Genomic DNA, 15,254 nt, shown 5'->3' on the forward strand with positions numbered 1-15,254 from the left:
TCATTTTAATGCTGATATCACAATATCATCACTAAAATCAAGGTTCCAGTGGGCTAGGCACTGAACAATGTACATAAAATTAAAAAAGAAGTCTGAAGTCCAATTGTAAATGTATACATAAAAGCTATGGTGACAGATATGGTTTAAGAAGATTCATAGAGCACTTTTAATTCACCTGAAACAGAACTTCAAGGAGAACATAGATCAGCAGCTAACTAATTTGCTTATTCTGGGCTTCTGTGTGTGCTGCATTCCCTGATTCAGACAAAAATCCTAGTTAATGAAAGTCTGAGTCTGGGTATGCAGCATCAAGTCTTTTATCTACTTTAATCTGGTGCAGCATGCTTTATAGATTTTAATATTGCATGAGTGAGCTCCTCCTTCCTCCAGATAAAATCTACATCGTTCCATTTACTAAAAAAATAATGCATACCAACAATACGTAGAAACAGGTTCCAATCTTGATGTGTGATGTTGTTGGGAGGTCATGCTAACATAAATCATGAACAAGCATCTCAGCCTGACCTTCTCCTCGTTGTCCAGTCGCTTACATAATGAACTTGTCAGGAAATACAAACCAAGGTGGACACTGACCTGGCAGAATTTTGGAGGCAGCAACGTGTGCTAGCACTTGGCCAGTCTTTGGCTACTCTGGCTGAGCACCCAGCAAGCCCTGCCCCTGAGCTGTCACAAAGCTCAGCCAGCACAGACCCTCCCCCTAGCCCTGCCTCCGGCCCCCCTGTCAGCTGCAGGTAGAAAACGGGGAGGGGGGAAAGGGGGGGCATCTCACCTCTGCACAAACCCTGGGATCTGCCCATGCCCAGCATCCAAACGGGGTTCTCAGCTGCTCCTGACAGTCTTCAGCACCCCAGGGAGCCCACAGGGCTTGCTGGCAAGTGTGTAGGAGTGCCTCCAACAGTGGCGTACCAAGGGTCCCTGGTGCCCAGGTGCTAACACCTGTGCTTTTGCGCCCCCCCCCCCCGTGACGATCCAAGGAGAGTGTGGGGCCCAAGGCAAATCAGCCTGTGCAGGGTCCTGCCTTCCACCCCACCCCACGGCATATCCGCAGAGAAACTAGTGTGGCATACCAGCCGTAGGGGAGAGGTGGTGGGCAGAATTTCTAGCTGGAATGATTGAAAAAGCCTACGACCTGCCAGGTGGGTACGAGGCCCACAAACAAAATGCGGGAGGTGCCCTGGCCTCTCCAGCTGGTGTTCCCCCTGCCCAGGTCAGCACCTGGGTGCATGCCCCCCCGCCAAACCTCATCAGTATGCCTCTGGCCTCCAACTTGCAGGCTTCAGTTAGTGCAGGGAGACTGCATGCCCCGCCCCACCAACGCATGAACATGTCTTCTGTTCACTACCAGTCTAACCTAGGCTGCTTCCAGAAACCCACTTAGGTTAGATCACTTGCACCTTGGGCTTTCTGAATGCCTGTACCTGGTCTCAGTGTTCCTATTTGCATCACACTCGTATTGTTTTCACTGTAAATTAAGACAGATAATCTTAGGGCCTGTTACACTTTATGCTGTAAGATGAACAAATGTTAATCATCTTAGTGGAGCAGTCACACCGTAAGGGGGAAAACCATCTCTGATTGTCCTTCACCTGCACAAATGTATCTTGCCACTGGAGGCTTTGGGAGCAAGGAAAGGACTAGGACTGGGTAGCAGTATTTTATTGACAATGGGCTACTCACTCTGATTAAAATATGACAACTAAGTCTTCTTGGAATATTTACAATGAACCAGGCCTATAAATTAGGGAGGCAGTACTTCCTGCCACTGCTTGGACCTGTTCACTGCAGGACTCACCCCTGCCCCGCATGCCTGGGGGGCCATGTGCTGTACCCAGCCTTGCTGCAGCTTGGCATCCCTGCTTGCTCTGACTTAGGAATGGCCACATTCTCCTGGGATGGTGGAGGACTTCAACTTGGGCAGAACAACTCTGGAGAGTAATCACGCCTTAATGGAACAGGAGCACAATTAGGCAGATTAGAAATAATCCTGCCCTGAAGTGGCATAACTTAAAGCCAAATAATTGTGCTTTAAGTCACTCAAAATGTGTTAGCATGCAGCCAGTCCAGAGGTTAAGAGATCAAAAACTACCTCAATTAATGTGTAGCAAGGTCCTTATTGTGGTGAGATCTTAACCTTCAAAAGCAAAATCCTGAAGCAAATTTAAGTGAACTCAGAATTGCCCATCCATAAAAAACTATTAAAGTATATTTTTAGAAATTGAAGAGAACTTAAGGTTTAACATGATTATTCTGTACCTGTTTTTGGACATATCAAGGTCAACCAGAAACAAGTTTCTTCAACTTCTCTCCATTAGGCTTCTTCAGTCAGGTTTCTATTTCTACTCCACTAATGCCTAACTGGGCCTCTTCCTTTCCAAAAGAGTTTAGAGGGTAGCTCTGTTTGGTGGGCTATGTGTCCTGTGATTCAAAGTTGTCCAACTCACTTGGTTAACAGACAGTGATTTTTGAATTCCAGCAAATATTGGAGACAAGTAAACTAGTAAACTGATTTTTTTTAATAAGGAAAGAGCTGTGAGAGTGGGGCTTCAAGACTTCCTGGTAAAGACAAGGAATGAGAATAAAGTAAGTAATTCTAGAAATGGAAGAGAATACTCCTAAGGGAAAGCACTATTTTGACTGAGGCCGTCTTGTACCCTCCTTACATATTTCCTTGATGATCATGACTACAACTATACTCCACTTCTTTCTTAGGCATTTTTTAAAATCAAGCTTCAGTAGAAGTAGAAACAAAGGGACATAAAGACTTAGATTTACCATTTGGCCACATTTCCACTGTCTCCTGAGACCTGAGGACCTAGGATTTCCCTTCTCTCCCTTTTTATTTTTTAGTGTTATCCCTTCTTACATAGCCTTCCAAAACTTCATCTTGGACCCCATTTTTCCAGCGAGGCAGTTAACAGCAAGTCCTAAATTTGATGATGGTACCAGTTGGCTAAATCTCAAAGTGACTAATAAGGCTGTTCCCATATTTCTCCAAGCATGGCTCAAGTAAGACTCACCAGAGACCAAAGTTACATTTTCTATCTTTGCTTGCTATTTCTGCCCCCTTTAGTGTACATTTATCTTGTTTTCATCTTCATGGAAATGTTTTAAGCTTCGCAAAAGCAGCTGCAGACCACATAAAAACCTCATGTAATTTCTTTTTACCCCAAAAGGGGACACTTAATATTTTGTTAAACATCAATTCAGATGGTTGACCAGAAGGAACAATTTAAAATTGTGTGTGTGTGTGCGCGTGCACGCGCGCAAGGTTAAAAGGAAGAGATTTTGTGTTTTGTTTTAAAATTTCAGCTGTTTTAACTGCTTTTCCCCTCCTCTGTTTCTGACCATTAATAAAACATGGAAAGATTGTTAAAGATTGTGTTTGTTATAATGGAAGTAAATCAGCAATTACCTTCCATGAAAACTTGAACCATGCTCAACTGTTTAATGTGTTAACAGTGAACAAGGGTTGCATAGGCATGTTATCCTTTATTGGCCCAGAGAAATATCCTTCTCATCAGATGCCAGATTCCACACTCAAGCTCCCTGATCATTCAGTCTTTTGGAGGCCTACCTAGATGGCAGTTTTGCCTTGATTTGGCAAGCAACTTAAACACAATGTTTCACAATGCTATATTGCCGTTAGAATGGGAATAAACAAAGGCTTAAACTGAGGCATATGCTGAAGCACCTTGCTGAATTAGGTTATCTGGAGTAAGATATTTTTATACTACTATTAGCAATTAAAACTTTATTTTCCAGAACATCTTTTCTGCTCCATAATACTTTGATGTAGGGAAACAAAGTAAATTGGGGTAGGGGGTGAGGGGGAGGAGTAAAGACCCTTTGTAAAAGGGTGTTTGTATTGTCTACAACAGTACCTTCCTACATTGTGTCACTATTCTTCACTATGAATAAAATGATATTTAGCACCATAATGTTCCTTAGTTTTCATCTCACATTCTCCGTACACCTGGTTTTATAATCTGTTGTCATGGAAATCAGAGAGATGTCAAAAACACTGCACTATGGCTTAATTGTATGATCACACCAGGGAAAGAAAGTATTATGCAGGAAAATGAGTGAAATGTTTTTCAGGTGAAAGCAAGAGAAATAAATAATGGCCTTACAGTGAAAAAAAAAAAAAAAGAAAGAAAAGAAAAGAAAAAAGAAAAAAAAGAAAATAAACAGGTTCCATATGTGTGGCTACCCTCATTGGTATGATTGAAAAAGACAATTTGCAAGTATTGATTGTTTTTGCATACTGTTCTATGCTTCAAAAGTTAACAAGTATTTCTGAGCCTTGATATATATCAGAATTAAGACTGCCCCATTTAAAATGCTAACCTCATAGTAATGAGTGCATTAACAGTCTTAGATAGACTGTGAGACTATAGGACTATCACCACATGAACTGTTCCTACAATTAGATTTTTACAGTTATTCATTGCTCATGAACCTAGCAAATGGCACAAGATGTTTCTTATAAATGTAAAACTATCTGATCATTAACATCATAATATGAACAAAAGGAATAAAGCCAAATGGAAGTTCATCAAAGTCCTGCATGGTGGGCAGACTTTCAATTATTAAAAGAAAGGACATTAAGTCCTCATTTGCATCCAAGGAACCCTATTGAGGCCGAACAGGCTCTAAGTCATTACAAAATGTATCTGAGAATCCACATTTTGCTCTAGATTTGTGCCCCATCAATATATTTTTGTATCTTAAGTAGGAATTGGGTGAAAATAAATATGGCCTCAACATATTCAGGTGAGTTCACATGAGCAAATAGGGCCAATATTAATACAAGACTGTGGCAGGGTACCTTTGGTGGAGGGGGAACATCACCCAGCTGGAGCTCCTGCTGACATAACTTGGAGGTCCAGGGCAGGAACTATGGGAATAGAGAAGGTTCCTGGTCCTGGGGCATGACATAAAACTATACCCTTCTAGAGCAGGATGGTGTGGTGGGGATGCTTGTGGCAGGGTAGTCCCTAGGAAATGCCATACCAGTTGTCTCTCTAGTGAAAGGTGATTATGGGGCACCTTATAGCTTCAGCCCCCACAAACTGGTGGGTAACTCTGTAGCAAGAACAGGTTAAGGGTCTAGGAATGTCAACAGACACCTGAGTCCCACAGGGTGTAAGACTCTGTGGCCCCAGTGAAGGGGCAGAATAGGGGCCCCAGTAAAGGGGTGTAGAGTGCATACTAGTCTGTGCAGAGTAGGGCTTGTGTGGCATAGAGTAGGGCTTGTGTGGCCTGCAGGACTGCGCACAGGCCAGCCCTAAGTCTTCGATAATACAAGTGGAGGCCCTAGTGAAAGGGGCATAAATTGGAGGTCCTAGAAAGGGCATAAGTTGGAGGCCCTAGTGAAAGGCCAGGAGGCCTCGATGCAGAGTAAGCCTGAAGCAGTGTATACCTTGAATGCCATCTGCAAGGTATGGGACACAGTATAGGGAAGGTTGGAGCCATGTATGATGCTACAGGCATCGGGGCGTTTAATGGTTAGCCTTTCATATTTTACATCAGTTAATTATACATCAAGACTTGGCAGGCTAGACAGGACAGACTGCCCTAGACAGGTGGGCAGGCAGCATTATGGCCAGCCTCATGACACCCCCTGTCACAAAGACACAGGAAACTACAAGGAGTGCTGATAGTTCAGTGGGTAGTGTTCTTTCCTCTGAGACTGTACTGAAACAATGCCCAGGTACAAAATTAAGGCATGCTAGACTGTTAGAGAACCATCCTGAATTATAAAACTAATATTTCTAATCATCTTTGGTCACTAAAGATGGCCTTTTGCAGAAGATTGTTAGTCCTGTGCATCCAACGCACTGAAACAGTTAGCAAACTTCATTTGACTGCACTGTATCAAATGAATCGATATTGTTTCAGTAAAAAATTACAGAGAAAAGTTGTTTGTCCCTATGCTAGGGGCCCATGCATATCATTAGCAAGAAGTGGATTTACAATGCCAACTACTTTACAGTAACTGCCCATGGGCATACACTCACCCCCATAACAAATGTAAGATAAAGCACAGCAAAACCCAACAGAACAGAGATACACTACTGTGGATTAGTTTCTATATCCTCTAGGGTAGGAGCACACATAGACAGTAACTATGGAGTAGATGAAATACAGTAAATTCCCACCTTGCGGTAAATTGTTTGTGCCCCCATGCCCTTATTTGTAGAGGGGATTAATCAAAGGAGGATGTTTAAAATCCAAGTCTACTTTGGAAAGTGAATATACAAAGCATGCCATATCTTTATTGTGCAGTTCTGCCCCTTGTGTGAGTTCAGAAAAACATAGCCTTATCCTAAATAATATGTAATTAATAATGTATTTGTATTACGTCATAATGCAGATTAACCTTTTTATGAAAAAAAGAGCCGGAGGGTATTCCTACTTTGGCATCGTCACCGGAACTCCTTCCTAAGGCCCCCACCCAGTTTTTTGCATAGTCACAGGCAATTTGTCCTACTAGATTTTTATTGATACCCTCTAAAGAGGAAAGAACCTGACTTGGCTCTCCCAGCCTAGAATTGCAGGCATAACAGTTAAAAAGGAAGCCCTTTCCTTCTAAGTGAGAGGCACTGCATACAGAACTCACTGAAACACCATCAACACGCATCTCCTTGAATAAAAAATATTGTTTTACAATAGAGCACCAGTTTGAACTTAATTTGGACTGTAAAATAGCATTAAAATTTAAGAATTGTTTAATTGCTCATCATATTGATGCCTACTCTATCAAGGGTTAATAGCAAATGTTATCAAATTCAGAGGGTTTGTATTAACATGGTGAAAGTCACCAACCTCTCACTCCTGCCAGCTATGACAGCTAACAATAAGAAAGCTACCCCCTGCCTACCAGTATTTATAGTGTTTTAAAACAAAGTATTGTAACTACTCAGCAGTAATTGGTATTCTGACCACCAGTTTATAGCCTGAGTGGTAAAATTAACTCATGTCACTCATGTTTAAATTACTTCATTCCATCAAGTCATAAAGATGAATATTTTTTTAGTAAGTTATTTAAGTAAGTATTTGAGTAAGTAATTTAAACCCCTCTGTTTTATTGATGATAGGCTACTCACTCTGATTAAAATACTACAACTAAGTCTTGCTGGAACATTTAAAACTCAGTTCACCAGAGGGAAGCAAGTTAGTGCAAAGACAAAACAATGTTATGCCCAGGGCTTCAGTGGTACCTGAAGCAGCAGTGGCACCTGGGCATCTGATAGTGGCAGCAGAAGCAGTTGCTATTTTTGCACCTCTCCTCAGCCCCCCATGTCCCCCTCCGGCCCCCCACCAATGCCAGGAGCTGGTGCCCTGCTTTCCCTCCCTTAGTTACGCTAGTTATATTCCCTAGTTATGCTAATAAGCAAGCGTCCCTGCAGTGGTAACCTTGGTTCGTGGGTGGACAAATTAATAGATAACAGAGTGCCTTTTGGAATAGAACCATGATACCTACTCCAGTCATTTCTTTCCATACATAACTTCACAACTATCATGTCAGTATTATTGTTAATAACCATAATAAAGTTGTAGGGAAAAAATGTAAAGGTCTCTAACTTCCTTCATTTAGAGTTGGGTTATGTTGAGTATCTTTATAAGTTGTGTACTTCCCTGTGAATAGCTCATTGGAATCAAAGACACGACTTATGTATGAGCGGCGGATTCAATATAAACAACAAAATGGCAACATCCGTAATATTAGCTCACATATTTCCTCCATCTCAGTTGCTGACTGCTCACCAGCTGGTTTAAAAAAATTCTCCATTAGCTCTGCATTGTTATAAACATATTGGCAGTATTACCACAGGCTAGTCCCAATTTACTTCTGGATAATTAAAGTATCCTATTACTAACTGTGTCTTGTTGCTTGTTCCATTTCCTCATATAGTGTGCTGTGGTCATGTTCATTTCACCCTAGAGGTCTTTAGCAGATTCCTATAATTACTTCTCTACATCTCTTTTTCATTCATTCCAGCTGATATTATCTCTGAACATTAGTTCCATTTGCTAAATCTGTTCTTGCTTTATTAACTTTAATCAAACTAATATATTTTGCAGAAATGAAGGGTGGTCTAGGACTCCCGTACCTGATGTGGCCCTCCTCCCATGGGTAAACACCCTTCTTGAAACAGTGACACTAGTTAATTTCAGGATGTAATTTAGCTGTCATAATTTCAATTACTGACTAGTTACCATTGATTCCCTTTAGAAGTACACTGGTACTGTGAGGTACCACTAGAAAAAAAATTCCATGTATTTCAGCTTGAAAGACCCATGTGCTCTGGCCATGCTATAATGTTTGCTTTCTACAAAGTTCTGTGCAAAAGAAATTCAAAATGGACAAAGGGGTACATGGATGTGTGGTTACACCTAGAGAGGTAGTTCTTTTCATGGTGTTTGTTTCTGAAAAAAAAATGTAAAAGACACCCAGGCACTCTGCTGTGGAGTGCAATACAAAAATATGAATTGTCAAGTGTTCGTTATTACCAAAGAAAAATCTTCCAATAGAAAAAGTATGACTTTTCAGGGGGAAATCTTTCTTCACTTATGTCAGCCTAACAATGAGATCCCTAAATATCACTTTGACTTCTGCTCGTCTGACTGTATATAAATACACTTTAATAGCCAAGGTCTGTTCTCACTGAAATAAATGGAAGTTTTGCCATTGACATCAATAGGACTCGAAGTGAAGTGAAGAATCTCAGTGGGGAAGGGTGAAGAACAAGAGTGAGCCCAGAGCCCTGCTTATGCAATGTAACTACGTGATAGAAGTACCTTCCATACTAGTATAACAAGGACCATGACCACTTCCACTAACAGGCATAATACTTGAATTAGGAAGAGAGAACCAGAAGGCATCTTCTGGGTCCTTGAGTTCAGTCTCTTGCTTTCACAGGCTATCATTTGTTCAAAGAATCTGTAAGGTAATCCATTCTTGTCTTTATTTGTATAAAAATCACAGCCCACCCAATGTAAAACAATACCCCACACTATCACAGGAACAGCAGGGAAGACAAGGGTAGTGGCACTTCCATGGCAGGGAATTTAAGCACTGATCCAGCCTTAAACCACTTGCTAACTGGATTACTTTTATTAAGAGCTGGCTAGCATGGGACAGGGTAGAGCTGAACAAATGCACAGACTTTGTTCTGGCCCTTTGCACACGGGTACATTTCATCCATTCTATATTTTTATAATTATATGGAAAGGCAATGTAAAGGGGATGTCCTGGGTCATGCTATCATAAAGAAAAATGTAAGTGCACAGGTATTTACGTTTGCCTTTGCACTAGTATTTTTAAACTTCTTATAAAATCATAAGTAATCCACACAGTCAACAGTGATAATGCATTCCTAGATTAGGAATTGTATTCTGCAGCTGCCAGTTAAAACTGAAGTCTTGTAAAATAGAATAGAGGCAAAGCAGCACACTGCAGAATGAGTTAGCCTGACAACCAAGAACTGAGATTTACATAGGTGTGTCATTAGAATTATATACTATGAGGATCTTAATCAGCAAACTGACTAATGGGCTGCCATGGCAACCTTAAACAATTATGCCCCTTATTTAATTTGAAATATCAGATTATTTCACTCAGTGTTTTGCTAGAAGGATGCGTCAGGATTTCTTTGGAACTTTTAATTTGTATTGGAGAAAGCTAACTCTATTTTGATTCATGATTTTGGTTTCTTATGCTTTAAATCACCATGATCCTGGAAAACTACCAAGACAATTCACTAAGCCTACAGACAAACATTACACATAAATGGGTTTAAGTGATCAGAAACTGGTTTAAACTTGTAACAGAATGGTTGTTCAGTGTATATAAACCAGTTTGAAATGGCTGACACTGGTTTGAGATAAATCTGGTTAAAAGTAGTATCAGACTGAACTGATTTGGGTCAAACTGGTTTATTCCATGTCTGTCCCAGACCCCTTGATGGCTTAAGATAAATCAGACTCCCCCAGCTTCACAGCATGCTCTCTGGGCTCTGCAGCAGGACTGGCCCCTCCCCTCTTCTCCCTGGCTGCAGCTCCAGAGACTGTGGGCTGCTTCCCCACTCCTCCTCACCACTCCCTGCTAAGCAGGAATTCCCCCCTTCCCTCCCCTCCCCACTGCCTTGCAGAGAGGTGTCTGTGCATTAGCTAGCAGACCACATGCTGGCTACAGTTTGTGCTGAATCAACATGTAGAATCAACAGGCAGAATTGACAGGCAGCTGGTAATGTCCTTTTGTTGCTTTCTTAATAGGGTGATAAACACTGAGTTAGGGGTGATAAACATTGTTATTAATTCCCTGCTGGGCTAATCAGAGCATCCTGCTGGGGCCTGGCTGTGCCCCACCCTCCCCCAGCTCAGTACTGTGGAAGGAAGGGAGGGCTACTTTAGAGCCCCTCCCCCCACCCCCACCTTCTAGCCTGAGCCAATGCAGGCATGTGCCTGCATTTCTGGGATGTCTGTATGGTTACAAAGTGATTTAGCCTAGGCAGGTTAGACTAATCTACAAAGATTGAATCAATTCAGGCTCAGGTTTTTTGAATGTTTGTCCCCAGCCTAAGAGAATGGCATAAAAATCCAGAAATCTGACACTCCATCTCAGTTTATGCTTAGAAGCTGTGGCCATGAAGAGATAACACCAGTCTTGGCACAACTAAGTGGATCAAGTTTCGTTTCCTTTTTTGTTTTTAATTCAGGTATGGATGTAATTGTTTTGTGTGTGTAATATCTTTTATCAGTCATTGAGATAACATTAAACAATCTTTTCAAAGAAGGGTATTCTCCATCAGGTCACCTGTGGAGATCACTTCTGCTCCTAACTGACAGATATTTTCTTGCTTGCACGTGCTGGAATCTGGCAATGACTTCTTCTGTGGCTAGTTCTGTCACTACAGAACATCAGGGGAAATCTTAAAACGCAATGGGGCAGGTAAGATGTGAAAGTTTAGGCAAACTGGGAAGATGATCATCTAAATCATAGAACTTGTTAACCTATGGATAACATTAACTCAATTAGACACGTGCTAAGTATATAGATACTGTACTATTAGACAAAGATCCAGCCCAAACACTATTCTGCCAATATCTGCATTTAGGATACAATTGAGGCACAATTTGGCCTATTATAACAATTTTTTTTGCGGGATAGATATGAAATATGAATGGAACTGGTTTGGTTCTTTAATTGGAGAACAAAACCTGTCAAATGTGTAAAAGCAACAAGCCGCCAGCTATACTGAATGTTTTTAGAACGAATGTACCTTTTGCTTCTACAGAGTAACCTATTTCAATGGGAGAATACGAGTCGGTAATGGATTTTATCTGACGCATTCTGGGTCAAAGCCTTAATGCAAACAACCTCCTAAATTTCTAGGAGAACAGCAGGGAATATGTATTGATGCCTTCCAAAGTTACTTTTTGGCTTAGTTAGGATGACGTTAGTCCTCATAATAAAGCCTGCGCAATGGGAAACATCAGAATACATTTCTCTAGTTCAGGGTGGGAATCACAGAGTCATCCCCCTCCCCACCAAAAAACCCCAAATGAACAAAAACCCAAGGGCTGTAACGTGTCCTTGCATTTTCCTCTGTTGGTAGATAACATTGAGATCTTCAGCCCCACACCATGCTGCTGCAAACAGGCTATGCAACAGGACTCCTTACAACCTCTTATACTCCTAGGAAGGAAGGCAGGGCAAAAGCTACTGGGTGGCTTGGCCTCTTTGCTGGAAGAATTCATGCTAGCTGTTTAAACATTAATAAATGGGTAGAAAATAAGTCGCTAGAGCCAGTTTTTAAAAAAAACAACCCATCTCTCCAAACCATTAGAGACCTTCACCTTTTCCAGGCACATCCATAATCCTCCTATTGTGATCCTCCGTTCCCCCTCCCTGAGAGAGCTTTCATGTCCTGTAAAAAGTAGATAGCTGACCCCTTTTTTTATTGAATTTATCCTTATAGGAATCCCCTTGCAAGTTTTCAAATTAATAACAGCACCGTTCTTCTGCCTACCTGACAGAAGTGACTATTATTTAGTATATTTTCTTTCATGCTGTTCATCTTCAAATATGTAGACTAGTAGCTTCCACCCTCCCACCAGAGAAGATTTAAATCTCTCAGTAGCATACTGGGAGAGAGTTATCACTTTTAAGGTTTTATAGTAAGACCTAGGCCCTTGCTGCCCAGATTACAGGTTAGGTATGAATACAGAATGTGTATCCCATTTTAAATCAGTTGTCTTGTAAAAGCAGATTTCCCAAATAACCCTGTCAAGATGAATAGGCTTCAAAAGTGATCCAACAGCGTACACAAAACTGACTAACTTATGTTAAGCATGTGCCCTTTTTCAGGCAACAGATCATGAGATACTAACAGGGATTTTGATTCTTGTTTCACTGACACCAGTGTGTCAAACAGGCACAAAATTCATGACGCGAGAAGAAAGCCTAAGTTCAGCAGGTGTGACCAAAGTATTGATGAAAATGAAAAATTATCCCCACATCTGATTTTCTAATGAACATATCTCACCATCTCATTCCCTCTACGTTGTTTTTCTCCATGCGTTTTCTTTGTATATTTTCTTTTTCATTTCCTGCGCTCCCCCCCTCCCGCCCCCCAAATCTCCCAAGGTTTTAGATTGTACAAAATTCTAAAGAAGTAGGGATTAATTGGCCTCTTCCATTATGAAGAAGCCTATTGTTTTTTTAGAAATAGAGCATCTCACACCTCCAGCTGTTTTGGTGTTAAAATAGGCACTCAAGTTTTACATTAGAAGCTTGGTGTCTTGACAAAGGATTGATTCCCTCGACACCAGTACAATGATCCGACCCATTTTTGAACATGTGCACGTATCAGCAGTGTCAACAACCAAACTGTACAAAAGATGAGATTTTTGGCAATCCTGCCCCAAGAACTGGGGTAATGTTAAAGCAATTCAGAAAGAATCAATCTATTCCTGTTACCAGATGGATAAAAGGCTTTTATGGTTTTCTGTTTTGTTTTGTTTAGTATCTTACTGTCACAAAACAAGCTATTATTTTAAACTTCTACTTTAAGGCATAAAACATTAATGAATTTTGAAGCTAATGTTTTCGTAGTAGATCATATCGGTTGCATGGTATTAAGCAATGTTCTCCTTTGCTATTAAGATATGCTTACAGTACCCCTGGGTGCTGATACACCAAGGTGGTTGAGTACACTTGAAAATGCAAGGCGTGTCTCATGAAAATAATACCGTAATAAAACCACCTTTCATTTATTAAAAATAAACAGACCACTTGACTTTTGAATTTAGTGAGGATCAGGTAACTTTCTGACTGGTCAGCCAGGACCCCTCGGACTACAGAAAGTTTGTATGTTGGAGAATGCAGACTGAGATCACCAAGTACAGCCACCCAACTATAGCAGGACCCATCTGTGGATGGGGCATAGACATGCACTCATCAGTGGATACTACAGAGAGCATGTAGTCCTCACTGGGCTCTCAGTGTACTCTCTCTGTGATTTGCCGGGTATCTAGATCCATTTAAATCCTCTTTAGAGGCATTCCCAGGTGTCACATTTGCCCATTCTGGAAGTCGTTTGGATTTGTACGAACATGTAACAGAGCCTAGACTGAGATCAGCAACCTCATTTTACTTGGCTCTGAGACTTGATTTTATTTCTTTGAAAAATGAAAAGCTGGCTCGTCATCTGACTGTACTCGTGCAACCACCTTGGGGCTGCTACAGAATTCAGCTTCACCTTAGGATTGTAGTGCAATGATTTTTACCAGAAAAACTGCAAGAGACCCAAGAGGTCAGGGCAGTGGTGAAGATGCATTATTCCCCATGCAGTTTGCACGGTGTCAGGGAGCAGGAGGAATGACATGAATCTGGCATTTTAATGAAGCCACATGCTGCACTTCAGACATCCACAAATATGGCTGAATGCTGCAGCAGGTGCTCTGTTCACACTTTTTAGACTGAGCAATACAGCCAGAAATTGGGTTAGATTGCAGCAGAAGGGACATTATTCCCTGGCTGCACATCCTGACAGTAAGAAACAGAAATATCCAGGCAGTAGGTCATTGAATCCACAGATGCTATTACTAGTTCGGTGAGAGAAAGATTTTTCTTTTTGCTGCCATGTATATTTTCCTGTAAGATTCCTTACTGCCTGTAAAATTAACCCAAGTTTTCATAAACCGAAGGGCTGTTCCTACCACCTCTGGCTACACAATCCCACACAGGATTGAACTCTGTATTGAATGTGATTGTTGCTGTTGGTTCTTTTAAGTTCTCATTGCTTTGGTGCCTGCTCATACATCTGGACAATCAATCAGAGATACTGCTCCAGCCTGAAGTCATTTACAGCACTGGGCACAACTCCTGGAGGGTACTTAGAGAGAATTAGCACTTCCCAACACGGACAGTATTACTAAGGGCAGAGGGGAACCGGGAGTGTGCAGAGAACACAGCAGACAATCTTGCCTTGATTTTAAACTCTTTGGGCCTGGGACACTTTTTTTTACTTAAGTTGCAAAACATGTAGTTACACAGGATTCAGCTCATTCAGATTTTTGAAAGAAAGGATGCATTACAGTAATGATCACAGAGTACTGTTTGCCAAAACCAGTCTTGTGCAAATTAAGGTTTCCTTCCCCATGGTAGATACCATTCCCTTCAACCACTATTGACAGGCAAACTTGATTTTACCTTTCTTAAAATCCATGTTTCACTCAAAGCTGGTGGAGTTTCTTTCGCTATCCCAGGGCTTCTGGCATTTAACTTCACTACAGAAAATAGCTCAGACTTAAACCTAAATTCTCACCATAAGCCTTCTACCCAGTCCTGACTCTCCAAGGACTGATTACTAGAGCTTGTCTTTCCTGAACCCTAACCTCTTTTCTGAAATGCTACCCTGCTTCTCTTTATAGCCTGCATAGGGTTTAATGGTACAGACCTGCCTTAGGCAATCAATAAGCTGGCCACTCCCTGAATTAAAATACTCCTTCTAATAGAGTGACTGCTGAGTGGCTGGCGAGTGAGTACTTCTGAGAAGGGTAGAGCCTAGTGGTATCTGTCCCTGGATAATTAAGAAATTAAAAAAACAAACAGAAAATAAATAAACCTCACCAAGTTGAGCAGTTTGTTTTGGGAGAACAACTGCAGTTTTTCAGCACAGAGTCTGGCATCTGGACTACGTACTAGTGCAGTGCAATTGTTT

Source organism: Crocodylus siamensis, chromosome 11 (genome assembly GCF_052110815.1).
Source record: "Crocodylus siamensis isolate JL-2025a chromosome 11, ASM5211081v1, whole genome shotgun sequence".
In the NCBI taxonomy this organism is placed as follows: domain Eukaryota; kingdom Metazoa; phylum Chordata; order Crocodylia; family Crocodylidae; genus Crocodylus; species Crocodylus siamensis.